General features: G+C 37.6%; 1 protein-coding gene across 1 annotated transcript in view; it reads right to left on the bottom strand.

Annotated features, from left to right (window-relative positions):
* Positions 1-16,422, bottom strand: part of sgcd (sarcoglycan, delta (dystrophin-associated glycoprotein)) — a 367,182-nt gene extending 350,760 nt beyond the window's left edge. Inside the window, exon 1 of the mRNA XM_049466602.1 lies at positions 16,317-16,422. The gene's annotated coding sequence lies outside the window, so the exon portion shown is untranslated. The remainder of the gene's footprint in view (positions 1-16,316) is intronic.
* Positions 16,423-18,114: the final 1,692 nt, after the last annotated feature.

Raw genomic sequence — 18,114 nt, 5'->3', positions numbered from 1 at the left:
GTAAAGAAAACATGACAAAGTGTTCTAAATCACATTAAATTAGCCAAAATTAGCTGTTACTTTATCTCAATGGCTCTAGTACTACAGTTTTCTCCTGTGTAGTGGACGGGACCAAGTTATTGTTTCATTGGTTTATAAACTATTCTGATGGACAACATCCATTAAATAATACATTTAAAAATAAAGAAAACACATGATGTCCATTGTATGGACGCAGGATGCAGGGTCTGAAAGGGTTTAAAAAAATCAGTAAACAGATAAAGCCTAGACTAATATCAACTGGGGTTCCTCATGCAGCCGAGCACACTGATAATGGTTCCAACTAAGGAGGCAATAAGTCAAGCCTATAATGCGAGCCGCCGTCACTCCACTCTCGCCCATCCAACTCGATTAAATTTTGCCCGTAATTCTTGGCTTCTACCCTGTAGGCCTCGTGACTGAAGCACAGACGCATAAATCACGTGGGCCTTGTCACATCTCCTAAAGACTTTCAGAGGAGAGAAAAAAAAGAAAAAAGAAAAGAGAGAAGAGAGAAGGTCCAGAAGACTTGACCTGCCTCTGTGTGAAGACGACCGTTTCTTATCGGGAACGATGGAAGCGCAGAGTGATGAAAGTTGGTGTCAATTTTTATTACGCTGCTACGGCGCAGATAAACAGCGGGTCTAATTTGGGATGAGATAAGTTCTCGGCCACTGGAGCTCGATACAGGCCGTGGCTTCAGACTGAATAATGCTCTAGTGCTGCTGGTGTTCATTTCACCTACTCGATAAGCGTACTCGCTCATTAAAGTGGGCCGTGAGCCGCTGAAGCACTATGGGAATGACATTGCTTGCGGTTGAAGTGCTGGTGAATCATCGCAGGACCCGACTGAAAGCCCATAACAGGCCAATAAATTCACAATCAAAGCGATTCAATGGCAATATAAATCTCACAGGCTCTGACACCAGGGTGGCAAATTATTCAAATGTACACAATACACTGCCATGAGATATTATCTCCTATAGCTGTGGACCAAAATCAAGCTCTTAGAAGTCCTACCCACTTTGGCTGTTTTCCAGAGTTGGAAAGTAACGAATTACATTTACTCATATTAGTGTAATTGAGTAGATTTTATGAGCAATTTGTAATTTTTTAAAGTAGTTTTTAAAATAGGTCATTTTACTTTTACTCAAGTTCATTTTGACAAAAGTAATTTACTTCGCTACATTGGAAAACTCCCAATTACTGAGTAAAAAATAAAAAGAAGGTGGGAAAAAAAAATAATTGTCTGAATAAAAAAAATAAAATTGAGTTTTGTTCTCCATGGCAGCGCAGCTGAACTTCTCCATGCAGTGGTTATTACGGTTACCGGACGAGACGCTGTGTGAATCAGCTGTGCTCGGGGGAACCGGTGTTCTGTCGAGTTATGCTACCCATCGACATGTGCTTCTTTACGGCACTGCGCAGCAGTTTTTTTGTATGTTTTCAATGATAATTTTGTATGTTTTTAATGATTATTCCTTAAGTTTTAATTGGGAACATTAAACAATTTGCTTAAATGTAAAAAAACAAACATGTAAAGAATAACAATGGCAAGTAAAAAAAAAAATAATGAACTATAAAACTATAAAAATACAGTTTATAGTCACCTATATAGTCACCACTTGTTCTTAAAAAATGTTTTATAGGGTGGTCTGAACAAATACTGCCTGAAAGGTCCAAATTATTATGTGGAGTAATAATTTATATATATATATATATATATATATATATATATATATATATATGTATATATTAATTAAAGCTCACCTTCCGTCGTTTTTTCTTTCATTTTAAAATGTCTAGTTGTGGTCTCTAGTATGAATGAATGACATGTGAGCCGTTTTTGTAAAAAAAAAGTGCTCAGGTGTCTCTGTATAGCTCTTTTTTAATGGACTGTTTTAGGGGTGTGTCCAAAATGACCGGATTCCAGCTTTGCTCATGAATATTCATACATGCAAACAGCATGCAAATATCTCTCCTCTGATTGGAGCACTGCGACGCCCCTCCGCCTCTCTGCCGCTCACTGCCTCCCACCTCCTAACTGATGAGCGGTGATGTTGCGTCGCTTCAGCTCCGCCTCTGGGAGTTTCTCGAGCCAAGGTGGGCTGGTCTGTGAGTTTCTGCCTACGTAGGCAGAAAGATAATTCAAAATTCACCCGTTTTTCGGAGGGGGGGAGGGGGGATTTCTTTGCTTAGCTCCTGCAGACAATGGGGGCTGCAAAACAGTTTAATGTGCAGGTGTACACATTCAACTCAGAGAGACCTACTGTATTCCACAAAAAACAAGAAAAATTGGATTTTCGCGGAAGGTGAGCTTTAATAATAATTAATTTATGATTTGTACTTTTTTACATCAAATAATTAAAAGTAACTATGTAACTTTTACTCAAAGTACATTTTAAATTTATTACTTTTTTACTTTTACTCGAGTAGATTTTTAAATAGGTACTTTTACTTTTACTTGAGTAGAATTTTAGCAAAGTAAAGGTACTTTTACTTAATAACAAATTGTCAGTACTTTTTCCACCTCTGGCGCTTTCACACCAGGTTAAAACGAACTCTGGTCCGTATGTAACTTTAGTGCGGGTGTGAAAGTGAGCAGGTGTGAAAACCGTAATCGCACTCAGGTGAGGATCAAAAGAACTGGACCACCTCCTCTAGCTGGTCTCGGTCTGGTCCCAAATGAACTCTGTAACGGTTCGCTTGTGGTGAGAACGTGATCCGGTCTCTATCCGACCAGCTATTAAATATTTTCTATTTATTTGAGCTAAACTGCTGATGAGACGCAGTTTAAACTGATATATTAGCCAGATAATGCTAATTACCACAGCTATGAACAAACGCTGTGTTCATGCACGCGTGGTCTGTGCTGCGTTCACTGCTCACAAGCCGCGTGACTCGGTTTACTATGTAAACATCTGCGCTGCTGCACGTCCAAACACTGTGTTTAAAAGCGCAACGTTTCAGTGTTCAGTGTTAAAGCACAGATATACGAGCTGGAACACAGAATCTTCTCGCTATTTTTACTTTTTTCGTATATGTATATTTACTCCCACACCAGACAGCTCTGACCAATCAGAGGACACAGCCTGCTCGTGTGGTTTATTGGTGCACATTTTGGTGCGTTTAGATTTATGCCTGTGTGAAACCAAACCAAACAAAGGGCGAAAATGCTTCTGGTAATCAAACTCATCAACTTATTTGCCAGAGAAATGAACTACAGGTGTGAAAACCCACTTAGACACTACTGATCTAACTGAAGTAATTCACTAATATCCTTCTTGTGATGTTACACTCTACAAGAACAGGAATCTGAAGCCTGAAGCCCCTCCTCATACATCATGCTTACAGTGGTATTACAAATATGTATAAGTATTTTTCCCACTTACAGATCTCTTTTGTTTTTGCATAAAATTTGCTTATTTGCATATTATATCCTACACTGCAATTCAGTCTCTTTTACTTTTATTTATTCATAGATTTTAATCTTGTTTTAGGTTTTCTTTTCTTTTTTATTATTTGTTTTATTTCTTTCATTATTTTATATAGTTTTATATTATTACTTTTTTAACTTATTTTAGTTTCTAATATTATTATTATTATTATTATTATTATTATTATTATTATTATTATTATTATTATTATTATTATTATTAGTTAGTTGTAAGTTAGTTTTAGCTTAATTTGTACAGTTTTTTTTATTCCATTAATGTTAGGCCCCTCCAGCCAAACAAACCCCCAGCATGCTCTTGAAGGCACTCTATGCCCAAATTAGGACTCCCTCTAATCAGAGCACACAGCCACCCAGCCCTGATTAGAGATCGGATTCACCTGGGGAGAGTGGTTTATAAGCACGCTGCTCCTCTCTGCTGCTCCCCGGGAATTGGTCGGGCTTATGGTCTGTGTTTCTTTGTGGTTCCAGCAGGTGTTCTATCGAATTATGCTACCCATCAAAACATGCTTCCTGAAAGCTCTGTGCATGCGCTGACCTACAATTTTTTAATATTTCTCATGTTTTTTTTATCATAAATATTTTTTTTGTGCATTAAACATTCTCCTGCCTAAGTATCCCTGGTTAATTTTTCATTTTGTTTGTTTGCCCAGTTAAATTTCTTAGTCCTGCCAGTTTTCTGTTTGCTATTTTTTAGCCTAGTGCTCCGTTTGTTTTTCTCCATTCCCAGTGCTACTTCCTGGTTATTTTTTATGGCTACTTCCTGGTTCTGTTGTTCTGGTAGTGTCTCTTATTTCCTGTTTTCTTGATCCCTGCTTCTTTTGTCCTAGTATAGTTTATTTTGCCCAACTATAGTGTCTTTCTTTATTTCCTTGATTATTGTTTATTTTGTAGTTTTGTTGTTTATTTTAATAAAGTTTACTTTAATTTTCGTTTTACATCCCAGCAGTGTCTCTTGTTTCCTCTCTCCCTGTTTACAGTCAGGCATGGCAATTAATCTCGTACCTTCTTTTTATTTTAATTTCTTACCAGCTAAAGCTCAAGTTTTATTTTTATCTATTTGTATCTTTTCACTGTCATTTTTAAATTTCTTTTAAATTTCTTTAAAAGATATCTTTAAAATATTTAAAATATCTTTTAAATGTTTAAATGCAGTTATCATTTTCATTAGCATGTCAATCCCTGTTGTTTTAAATGCTCAGCTACATTGAAAATCATTATCAAATTAAAAGTTAAAAAAGTAAAAATGATCAAAGTATGTCAAAATGGGGTGCTTTGAGTGCTTGTTTGTAAATTTGTATGTAGGCAGGTGTATGTGGATGTCTGAGATATTCTATGGATATTTTTTCTATTTGTTTTTTTTGTTTGTTTTTTTTACTCTTGATGGAGGGGTGTGTGCAAGTGTGTTGGGTTATTCATGGTGTTTTATTTTCTGTCTACATGTTCCTGTTCTTTGGAAAAAAGGAAAAAAACAATAAAAATATATTCACAAAAAAAAGTAAGTCAAAATAAAGGTTGATTGTCTGATTGATTTGATTTACCAAGTGTAAATGCATGTGGTCAAAATCCTGTCAGGATACTATTCAGATTCAAGTCACATACATTGACCAGATGTAAACAGGTCTCAGTGTTGTTTGTTGGTTGTTTGTGTCGGGCTGCTCTGGACAAAACCCCAGTTCCAAATTTCGATCCCTGTCCATTTCTCCACTCTGTAGTGCTGGGAAATGGCAGATTGATTGCCAAGGACTGTCAAAAAATAGATATTAGCCTCCTCAGATGGGAAAAGGAAGATGAAACGTGTTTCTTCTCTTAGAAGCATTTTGGAGAGATGGTTTGTTGTTATAGTTTTTTTTTTTCTGGCTGGCTGGCTTTAACTCAAACAAGCTACAATATTCTGTATGTTATTCCTGCCAGCCAGAGCCAGAAAGGTTGCCGTAGCACCCGAGAGGGGTAATGAGCATAATGACTGCAGTCGGGGTAGAGAGCGAAAACAAGACGTGTTTCATTAGGTCCTACTTTAGGTCAGCTACAACACAGTGTCATCAAGATGTCAAGACATGTCGCTATAAAACAGACCATACTGACCACAGCTATCAACACTGACTACGACAATCCGTCAGACGCTGAGAGCCCCGACGCAATCATCAGTTATTATGGTGCTGCGGGCGACACGGGTTCTTCTCACAGTAGTATTTATTTTCTGTCGCTGTCAGAACAAAAATAAAATCTCATAGTTCATGAGTTCAGACTCATTTTTTTATTTTTCACACTTTTATTTTTCACATTTGGAAATGCCAGCTGAATTCTGAAATGCTATGCCGTGTGAAATATTTTATGGAGCAAACAGAAGAAATGCAAATGTTCTGCAAAGATATCTAGACATCAAGATTTGCAAGATAATAAATGTATAATTTGCAAAATGGCAAATTAAAGGATGTACAGCTCTGGAAAAAAGAAAGAGACAACTTAAAAATGATGAATTTTCTTTGATTTTACCAAACTGAAAACCTCTGGAATATAATCAAGAGGAAGATGGGTGATCACAAGCCATCAAACCAAGCTGAACTGCTTGAATTTTTGCACCACGAGTAAAGGCATAAAGTTATCCAAAAACAAAAACAGTGTGTAAGACTGGTGGAGGAGAAGATGATGCCAAGATGCATGAAAACTGTGATTAAAAAAAAACAGGGTTATTCCACCAAATATTGATTTCTGAAATCTTAAAACTTTATGAATATGAACTTTTTCTTTGAAATTTCTTTGCATTATTTAAGTTCTGAAAGCTCTACATCTTTTTTTTTGTTATTTCAGTCATTTCTCATTTTCTGCAAATAAATGCTCTAAATGGCAATATTTTTATTTGGAATTTAGAAGACATTTTGTCTGTGTTTATAGAGAATAAACAACAATGTTCATTTTACTCAAACATATACCTATAAATAGCAAAATCAGAGAAACTTTTTCAGAAACTGAAGTGGTCTCTTAATTTTTTCCAGAGCTGTATGTTTGACATTTTATGCCTTAATATGACAGAAGACCACTTATTTCTATGTAAAGATGTAGTGAAGTAAAGTCCTTCTAAATGGGGAATAAAGTCATAGAGCATGTTTATGCTAACAGTAATGACTCCTAATGCTACATTCTTATACCTGTATGACCAATAACTCTTGAAAAGTTACTCTGTATAAAATATTATTACAGCAAAACTTTACTCAGCTTGCAGTGAAACTGTTTTATCTTATAGTATTTCCACATGTTTAGCATGTAGGAAAATCCAGGATTCTCCTCATCTTCAAAATGTAATTCAGATCTTCACCAGTAACAATAAAAGAAAGCTTAAATGTGTAAAATACTCCTAATAATCTCCGTGTTCATGTATTCAAAATGGCAGCTAGCTTCTTTTTCCTGGCTGAAGATTAAAGGGTTTAGCTATGAGTAGAGTCCCTGTGATTTGTCTCTATGGGACAGCTACTGGCAGAAAACCAACAATATCCACCAAGCAGGAGCCAAAATCCTACAGAGGCCGATAAACAGCTCAGCAGACTTCACCCGATACATTTACCCCAACCAGGTCTGTGCAGAACTGAAATGATCCAGTCTGGAGGAGATGTTTCTAATCTATTGGACAAAATGTGGAACAGCACTGAGATTGATTTCTGTTTTCTGATGTCAACATGTAAACCCCTAAAGCGCATCAAGGATCAATTGTGTGTTTTTTGTAAGCGATTCCAGGGTTGCCAGAGAATTTTCATGTAAGAAAATAAAAAAAGGCGGGAATGACATTGCTATCAACAACAAGGACACCATTTTTGAACCATTACTTTTGCCCCTTAAAACTTTTAAAAAATAACTTAAGACTTTAATTCTGACTGTTGAATCAAAGGTGCATTTTAAATTTTTACTTTAATATTTCATCACGACAGAGTAGACAACTTAAATTCACCTCGGCGGAATATGGCGACAAAATGAGTAAAACCCAGGGTGTAAATTATGGGGGGATTGGGGTGGTCTGACCCCCTCTAATTAATTTAATTTAATTTAATTAAATACCCCTGCACTATTCCATTACATTTCACTGCACATGATCTCTTTATTAAAAAACAATACACAAGAATTTACATTTTCAAAAAACAAATGCTGAATTTGTGTCAGAATTGCCCAAATTGCGAATAAAAATATTGTCATTTAGAGCATTTATTTGCAGAAAATGAGAAATGGCTGAAATAACAACAAAAAAAAGATGCAGAGCTTTCAGACCTCAAATAGAAGAAAACAAGAAAAAAGAAAACAAGTTTATATTCATAATGTTTTAAGAGAGAGATCAGAAATCAATATTTGGTGGAATAACCCTGGTTTTTAATCAAAGTTTTCTTGCATCTTGGCATGTTCTCCTCCACCAGTCTTACACACTGCTTTTGAATAACTTTATGCTGCTTTACTCCTGGTGCAAAAAGTCAAGCAGTTCAGCTTAATTTGATGGTTGTGATCATCCATCTTCCTCTTGATTATATTCCAGAGGTTTTCAATTTGTTAAAATCAAAGAAACTCATCATTTTTTTGTGGTTTCTTATTTTTATTTTTCCAGAGCTGTTATTTAATGAATTAAAATAATGTAGAAAAATCTGGTAAAAGCCAATCCAAACGTTTAAAACTGTATAAAATGTACAACAAATACTTTAAAGTGAAGATAAAGTTAAATTAAAGTAAATTAAATTGTACTCTATATTGGTAATAATGTGTTTATTCAGAGTTAATCTTGTAAGACAGTATTTGTATTGAATATACAGTAAACAACTAAAGCTGCAAACACAAAAGGCATGTTATGACGTTATACTGATACTGAAACAACCATTGAGCTTTTTATGTTGCAGACAATTCAACAATAACCATAATGAAAGAGTCCACCAGGGGCTGCTAAAGGGAATCCATCCCAGCCCACCCTAATCTCCCCTAATGCCAAGCCTGGGGCACGAGGCACTGAATGTACCGGCCCTCATTGGATTGGATTCCCTCCATCAACCAACCAAAAAATTACATATATATTTATGGTCTACTGTCACCGTATTCTTTTAATGGGTCACTTTTTCTATCTGCAAGGAGGAATATGACTGTCTCATAAACACTCAATGTGCCTCAAAAGAACACACTCACAGTTGTTTTCTCTCGCTCTAGGCCGTGTCATGATTCTTTCCCCTGGACCGACGCCAGAGAATCTGTTTTGTATTTTTGTGTCGGATTATATTATATTAATCCTATGCATCACCAGATACCAGCCAAGTCAGTGTGCTGCAGCAGAAGTAATGCACGACTGCTTCTGAACTGATGATTCTCGCCAATTCCCCCTAAAGACAAACCACCAGCAAAATGAAGCAAGCAGAATCTTAAACAAAAAAGAGGAAAACCATCAATCAACTGTCAGGAATGAACCTTGGTGGGTAGTCGTGCAAGACTGTCATGGAAGGACTGTGTCAAGATCAATGGTTTGTTGTCAGGTGTTGCAGAAGGTTTAGAAGATCTGGTGTCATTCGATGGGGTGCCAATTTGGATGATGCTAAACTGAGTTTGAGGTCCAGGAAACAGTGTCCCTACCTTTACCAAATGTACTGTAGACTCTATTCCAGTGTTCTATTTCAACAGGACAATGCTTGTTCACATAATGCTGCTGGTCTGTCGAGAGCTGGCCTTACAGACAAGGATGCTATGCACTGTGGTTTGTCCAATGCATCACCAGATACCAGCCAATTCCCCCTAAAGACAAACCACCAGCAACATTAAATAAGCAGAATAAAAAAAAGGGCTAAGGAAAAATGATTGAAGCCAGAAGGAATCAACTGTCAGGAATAAACATTGGTGGGTAGTCATGCAAATCTGTCGTAGAGTAACTCAGAAAAGTAGTGTATCATAGTGCTGTGCGATATGACGATAAATATCGTTTCTACAGTAATTTCATCAATTATTCATGCAAATATATAAACTAGGCTACAACGAAATGTATTGGCATGGTCACTTTGCATAAACTTGGTTTATATAAGTGATAATAAAGTAAGCTTCACAAAAAAAGCTTCTTAAAATGGTTTTGGGACATGACTCTGCTTTACAATATTAAACTCATGAGAGCTGAACAATGGAGACGCATTGTTCTTTTGAAAAAATTAGCTACTGCATCTACCTCATGTGTTTTTATTTGATACATATATTGCTGCACTAAAAGGTAGTAATTCTCATTTGTGAAAGTTTGGTTTAATGTCACTTTGAAATAAAGTTGGAAAAAAGTAAGCAATTATATTATTTTGTCACATTTTTTCGAAGAATAACTGAAAACATACTTAAATGTGGTATATCATGATATATATCGTTATTGTGATATTAAAAATTCCATATCGGGATATATGATTTTTCCCATATCGCCCAGCACTAGTGTGTCGTCTTCAGTGATAAGTCCTTGGCTTTATCTTGGTGGAGATGACCTGTGGAAACCACCAGCAATTTATGAGACATGCAGAATCTTAAAAAAGAGCTTAAGAAAAAATAGTGAACCCAGAGGGAATCAACTGCCTGGGATGAACCTTGGTGGGTAGCCGTGCAAGACAGTTGTGGAGTGACTCAGAAGGACAGTGTGTCATCTTCAGTGATGAGTCCTTGGCTTTTTGGAGATGAATCTGTGTGGAAACACCATGGACAGTGTCAAAATCAATGGTTTGCCGTCATGTGTTACAGAAGGTTCAGAAGCTCTGGTCACTGGTTGGTGCAGCTAATTCTGACGATGCCAAACTACCAGCCAGAATCTTTATTACAGGCACTTGCGTTAATGGGTTTGAGGTCCTGCAACCAGTGGTCCTGCAATTTTTTTTTTATGTACTGTACACTCTGGTATTCTGGTGCTCTGTTCCAACAGGACAATGCTTGTCCACATAGTTCTGCTGTATCGAGAGCATGCGTTTAAGACAGGGATAGCCAGAGCTAAGTATCTTATAAAATATCTTAAACACCATAGCAACCACCACAGATACAATAGCAACACCTTAGCAACCACCTAGTTACCACTGTAGCGAATGGTGAGAGCCATTTTAGCTGCGCAACCATCCTGCGTTTCCTTCAGGAAAGGCACTTTTCTAGTTTTATGTGATATTTTATGTTGTAAAATTGAAGAAAGGTTCTAAAACTTTGTTATACAGTGTACACCCAACGTTAGTGCACTCTAAAAAACAGAGGTACGATATGAGTACTTTTTTGTACTCGAAGGTACACTCTTTATAATTGTACCCTCAAAGGTACAATATTGGTCTTTACGGGGTCAGATTTGTTCCCTCTGAAGAACAAAGTAATTTCTAACAGCAATAAGTACAAATTTGTACCATTTAACCAGCCAAAGGGTACATTCAGTATTCTGCATCACTGTACTAATGAACAATATATAATTTAATTGCACATTTTTTATTTGAAAGCCAGACAATTTTGTATCATCAAGTTTTTGAGCCATATTTAGTTGATGATAATGTTTATAATCTTTATGATCTTTACTGCCACAAAAACCATGGGTACAAAAAAGGACTTTCACTGAAAGGTACTTTTTTGTGCCTCAATATAAGGTACAGCCCCAGCGACAAGCTTTGTACTCTTTTAAGTACAAATCTGTACTTATATTTCTTAGAGTGTGATGGTCTTATTCATTTTAGCGTTAGTGTTCTAGGGTTAATAAATAATAAGTATTACCAGTTTTTCCCATGTCAGTCTAAATGTTGTTTTGTTTAGTGATTCTGCTAACCTTTACCTTTTTTAAAAATAGCATAACAATCCGACACTACTTTATTTTTGAAACAATTTCTTTGAGGATGGGTTGAAATAAATCCAATGCATCACCAGATACCAGCCAAGTCAATATGTTGCAGCAGCAGGAATGCAAAACACACTTCTGAACCCACGATTCTCGCCAATTCCACCTACAGAGAAACCACCAGCAACACGAAACAAGCAGTATAATTGTACATACAAAAGCGTGTCATTATCATCAGGGCAAATATGCAGAGCCAAAGCAAGGAGGCGCGTCTATTTATAGCTGTAATTGTCGGGATTCTTCTCATTGCTCTGAAGCAGCTTCATAGCGGGTTGACTCCGGTAGGCGTGAAGCGGTGCACTTTGGAGGCGAAGCTCATCAATTCAACAGCGCTACAGTGCACACGCAATTCACCCGATATTATCCAGGAGAGAGAAATCAAAGGCATGTCCGAAGCTCTCTCTCTCTCTCTCTCTCTCTCTCTCTCTCCTTCTGTCTCTCACTCTCTCGCCCTCTGAAGTATTTCAGCTGTCGGAGTTGACACGACCACACCCCCCCCCAACACCCCACCACCCCCCGTTCCTCCATCTTTCCATTTATTCGCTCACACTCTGCATCGGATGAAGGGAGGGCTTTTGTAAAGATTTCACCGAACACCGAAGCCCACCACCCTCCTCTCACACAGATACACCACAATAGGCAACAGCCGGGATTGAAAATAGAAGAAAAGGCAGCAGCGTGGGTGGACTGAAAAAAGAAAAAAAAATCACAAAAATGCCATTTATTACTCACTTATGTAGTATTTATTCCTGGTCAATAATACAAAAAAAAACATGGGGGATCCATTTAAAGGAGCAATCAGCACTGTTGTGTTTATAAACCTGGCAACCTTAGGGGTGGAACTAGTGTTGTGGAATTAGCAGCAGGCAGAACCAGAGGCCAACACCCACACAGATGTCTATGAAATACCACACAGTTCTAGTAGTAAAATACTGGCTGAAGCTCTGCTAACAAGAGATAACATGGTTTAAACATGGCATGTTTCTTTCATATTTATCATTTACTACTGAAAATATAATCCGTATTGGTTCTTTAATAATGAAACTAACAATACAACACCTTTAACAATAAGACAAGATATAATTGTATGATTAAAGTCTATAAAAACAACTTTTACTTCAGAGCAGCCTTAATTCTGTGATTTTAAATACCAATTTCAATAAAGCAAAAAATAAGCCAAATAAAGATTTGGATTTTATTATGAAGTTTTATTTGAAACAAAAGTCGAGTGAAGAGTGAAGAGGATTTTATTCAAATATATATATATAAAAAAAACAAGAGCGCATAAAAAAAAAAAAACTTTATGGTGATAAAGATTTTTTTCTTGCAATGCCCAGCTGCCTTTGGTACCATAAACATGTAGTACCATGTTTTTTTAAGTTAAAATATATTTGTTTAAATCGTTTTTTAGAAACTTAGCTTTTTGTGTATGTAGCTTTTAAAAAAAGCCTATTTTTTTAAAGATGATATTGCCAAAAGCCGAGCATCTCCCTTTGTAAACAAGAAAAGCACACTTCAGATGCTGATCAGCCAGGAGAGAATGAGCCCGCTAACCTGTGTGGAAGTTTTATGCGAATGAGGATTATCCTGCATTACAAACAACGAGGGAAGCCACAGCGAGCCGAAGCCCGTCTGCGGGCGCAATCTGACACGCGTCTCCTTTAACAGGAGCTGGATATCTGATCGTGTCTAGTAGGAACTGCTGAGATACTTTCACATACAGAGCTTCAGAGATTTTTTTTAAGCTGGTGGGATTCTTCGGGGAGCCTGTGCGAGCGGGGCTTTGAAAATGAATCTCGGCCGGCTCCAGGAAAGCAAAGAAGTGAATTTGCTCAAACATATCTGAAGCTAAGCACGAGACAGTGGCGCGCTCCCGAGTGGCGCGCCGAGGAAGGGAGTAGGAAAATGACCTCAGCTAAAACATGTCAAATGACATCTCCCACGCTCGCTGTGTGTGCAAACACACTCCACCGCACGCCACTGCCAGCCTGTTTGAAGAAGCAGATAGCGCGCGCTGAACTCCATCTGTGATCTTTTGTTATTTACGGCATTGGAGGGCAGCGTGCTCTAATCACGAGTTCTGCGTATGTGCTTTCCAGCTAGATGCTCTGTCAGACATTAGATAAAGTACATAAAATAACTGTTGTGAGAAAATTGTATAGTAAAAAAAAAATGCTATTTACAGTATTGATCTTACGTTAAATTCATACATCAAGACATTCAGATATTCAGACACACGCAGATGCAAATTAAATACTTTATTGAATAAATTAGGTGTACAATGGGTGGTCAAAACAAGAAGGGTTAAGTCGAAGAAATACAAAAAACATGGTCATAAAAGGAAAGCTAACACAGGCAAGGAATAAATGCTTGGAGAACCTTCATTACTCTGTGAGAAGTAAGTGGAGTGCAGGTGTATATATAGGGAGGTGAACAGGTGTAATCAATATTCTGGTGATGAGCGTCATGGTAGTGGCATGTGCAGGGTCATGTGAATGTGAACAGAAGGCTGGAGTGATGTCAGTGTGAGGTGCATTCTGGGTATCATAGTCCGGAGGCTTGAGTGATGTCAGTGTGAGGTGCATTCTGGGTATTGTTGTCCGGAAGCTGGAGCGATTTCAGTGTTAGGTGCATTCTGGATATCGTGGAATAGACTATTGCAGGACGCCATTAGGAACCTCTACAAACCCATGTCTCCTAATCTAAATGTTCCATCATGTAATGTTTCTGGTAACTTCTGGATTAATTCTAGGGAGTGTCGTGATTGGCTGGAGGTAGGAACTGGCCTTTACTTGTTAGTCATGGTTTCACTGCCCATTTCTTGCAGTATGAAGTGAGAGAGTGAAAAGAGAGCGAGAGTGAAGGGGGAGGCAGAGAGAGGGATAGCTGTGTGTGATCTGCTCAGATCCAGAGGAGGGATCACAGTGGCCATTTGCAGCCAGTCAGAGGAGGAGGTATGAGGAGGTTTACCCTCAGCACTGCTGTAAACATCCAACAGCGGGGGATAAGGTCAGGTTTCCTAACATACATGAATTCATGCGCTCACAGAACAACAGCTGGCTCTCCAGAGTCAGGACCGGGGAGCTGGAATGCTAAGCACGGCTAAGGTCAGGGGAGCTGGCTGGTTAAATATTGCCCGTTGCTCCTCCCCGGTTCACGGTTCACTGGCCTTCCTGTCACCTCCGAACACCGCGGCTCTTTAGCACTCTAACACTGAGCTGCATTCTAAAGTCACTGAGTGAAACTCCGCCAGGTTAAAGGACATGTGAACCCTTTAAAATGGCAGTTAGCACTGGTTCAATTCCAGGTCTGGGTGACTAAATGCTGCGCTACACCAATAAGCAAGACTCCTAACACTACATTAGCCCACCTCTGTAATATGAGTATCCTCGTAAATTGGGCATCAGTAAGAGCATATAGAGGTATACTACATACTGCACAGAGGTGGAAAGTAACTAATTACATTTACTCACATTACTTTAATTGAGTAGATTTTATGAGTAATTTGTAATTTTTTTAGGTAGTTTTTAAAATAGGTAATTTTACTTTTACTCAAGTTCATTTTGACACAAGTAATTGACTTCGCTACATTGCAAAACTCCCCATTACTAAATAAAAAATAAAATGCTGGTGGGAAAAAAACTAATTGTCTGAATAAAAAAAAAGAGTTTTGTTCTCCATGGCAGCGCAGCTGAACTTCTCTATGCAGTGTTTATTACGGTTAGCGGGAGAGATGCTGTGTGAATCAGCTGTGCTCGGGGGAACCGGTGTTCTGTTGAGTTATGCTACCCATCAATATGTGCTTCTTTACGGCACTGTATGTTTTCAATTATAATTTTGTATGTTTTTAATGATAATTACTTAAGTTTTAATTGGGAACATTAAACAATCTGCTTAAATGTAAAAAAAAAACATGTAAATAGCAGTTAAAGCATATCAAAAAAATAATAATGAACTATAAAACTATAAAAATACAGTTTATAGTCACCTATATAGTCACCACTTGTTCTTAAAAAATGTTTTATGGGGTGGTCTGAACAAATACTGCCTGAAAGTTATTAGTTATATAAATTATTATGTGTAAAAATAGTTTATATATATATATATTAATTAATAATAATTAATTTATGATTTGTACTTTTTTACATCAAATAATTAAAAGTAACTATGTAACTTTTACTCAAAGTACATTTTTAATGTATTACTTTTTTACTTTTACTCGAGTAGATTTTTAGAGTGGAACTTTTACTTTTACTTGAGTAGAATTTTAGCAAAGTAAAGGTACTTTTACTTGATTACAATTTTTCAGTACTTTTTCCACCTCCGGAGACCACATAGTGAAATTAACCCGAATCTGTATGGATTTGTTTTTTTTTTTGAACATGGGAATTTGGGACACTATCACCTCCTGTGTACATGGAGCTTAATGGCTTAATATATTTAGAAAATGTGGTCTTCACATAAAATAAAACTTTTAAAGATTAATGTAAGCAAAACCAATTTTTTAAGATTTCTAAGAATTCACTAGATATACTGTATGTCAGGGAAAGGAGGGAAAATGTCATCTTCTATAAAATAAATAAAACAAAACATGTTACACATGACCAGCACAAAGCCCTGGAACAATATCACTCAGCTAGCCAACAATTTCCAGATCCTAGACAGCTCTACAATCTACAAGCGGTCAGTGAGTGGGTGTTCTTTCCCCTTCAAAACAGGGCCAATATTCACTGTCACTTTGTTCCTGTTCAAAGCACACACACACACACACACACACACACACACACACAGCCTCAGTGTTGCACCAGTCAATGCATCCCCCTCAAGTATTTGCCAAATGAGATCAGAGTCAGCCTAAACCGAGCCTCAAATGACCCTTGTTTTAATGTCCTTACAAACAGCGCCTGCTCTACACAGAGAAAAGGCTTATGAAATGGACTCTGAGCAGACTGAAAACAGAGGAGCGAAAGAAGGAAGAAAAAAAAAAAAAGCCTGCGTTCAGTTCCTTACCGTTTGATGTTTTTCTGTGTTAAATCCTCAGTCTTAGAGACGCTGGGTGAATCCAGAGCGTGTGTGACAGCCTATTTTTAGAGTTCCCTTCCTAAACCGTATATGGTGGTCTCCACCTCCGCATGCTAATTTGCCCAGCATAACAACAGAGTGAGGTCGAACTCAGCTGTCTGGAGTTATCACCATGCTTCAATGTGCAGCCAGACTCCCTGACTGGGCCACTCGGTTATTTAAAGGTCCTTATTATACAACAGGCCTTCTTCTATCCCTGCCAGTCTTCCCTCCTAATAACACAGCAAAAGCTGTCAGAACGCTCCCTGCAATTGACCCCAAAATGCACTTGCTATAAATTTGTTAAATACGCCGCGTAAGAAAATAAGATGCGTCATGTTTTTGGGACATGTTTTTACTGTCAGATTTTTTTGCTTAAAATTGAGCTACATTTATCCCTCTAGCCCTGTCAAACCAATGGTAAACCCTATCAAATCAACGCCTGGTCCTTACAACCCAATGTTCTGGCCTACCAAACTGTTTTATCCCTTTAAACAAACATTAACACCTATTAAAATAACGTTTAACATTTGACATCAAACCAGTGTTTAGTCCTGATAAACCAACATGTAGCACTATAAACCAATGTTTTATTCTGTCAAACCAACATTTAGCACTGTGAAACCAGTGTTTAACCCTATCATTCCTACATTTAGCCCTGTCAAACCAGTGTTTAACCCTATCATTCCTACATTTAGCCCTGTCAAACCAATGTTTAACCCTATCATTCCTACATTTAGCCCTGTCAAACCAATGTTTAACCCTATCATTCCTACATTTAGCCCTGTCAAACCAGTGTTTAACCCTATCATTCCTACATTTAGCCCTGTCAAACCAATGTTTAACCCTATCATTCCTACATTTAGCCCTGTCAAACCAATGTTTAACCCTATCATTCCTACATTTAGCCCTGTCAAACCAGTGTTTAACCCTATCATTCCTACATTTAGCCCTGTCAAACCAATGTTTAACCCTATCATTCCTACATTTAGCCCTGTCAAACCAGTGTTTAACCCTATCATTCCTACATTTAGCCCTGTCAAACCAATGTTTAACCCTATCATTCCTACATTTAGCCCTGTCAAACCAATGTTTAACCCTATCATTCCTACATTTAGCCCTGTCAAACCAGTGTTTAACCCTATCATTCCTACATTTAGCCCTGTCAAACCAGTGTTTAGTCCTGATAAACCAACACGTAGCACTATAAACCAATGTTTAATCCTGTCAAACCAACATTTAGCATTGTGAAACCAGTGTTTAACCCTATCATTCCTATGTTTAGCCCTGTCAAACCAGTGTTTAGCTCTGTCACACCAACATTTAGTCCTGTCAAACCAATGTTTAGCTCTGTGAAACCAACATTAAGCCCTGTCAAAACAATGTTTAGCCCTGTCAAACCAACATTAAGCCCTATCAAACCAGTGTTTAACCCTGTCAAATCATCATTTAGCCCTGTCAAACCAGTGTTTAGCCCTGTCAAACCTACATGTACCCCTGTGAAACCAGTGTTAATCCGTCAAATCAACATTTAGCCCTATCAAACCAAAGTTCAGCCTGGTACAACCAACAATTATCACTATGAAATTAGTGTTTAAACCTGTAAAACCAACATTTATCCCTGTCAAATCAATATTTAGCCCTATCAATATTTAGCCTGGTAAAATCAACATTTAGCACTACGAAATCAGTGTTTAACTCTGTCATACCAACATTTATCCCTGTCAAATTAGTCTTTAGCCTTGTA

The sequence above is a fragment of the Astyanax mexicanus genome, chromosome 17, assembly GCF_023375975.1.
Source record: "Astyanax mexicanus isolate ESR-SI-001 chromosome 17, AstMex3_surface, whole genome shotgun sequence".
Taxonomy (NCBI): Eukaryota; Metazoa; Chordata; class Actinopteri; order Characiformes; family Acestrorhamphidae; genus Astyanax; species Astyanax mexicanus.
Note: the sequence above shows the minus strand (reverse complement) of the source record. Positions and strands in the feature narration are given on the sequence as shown.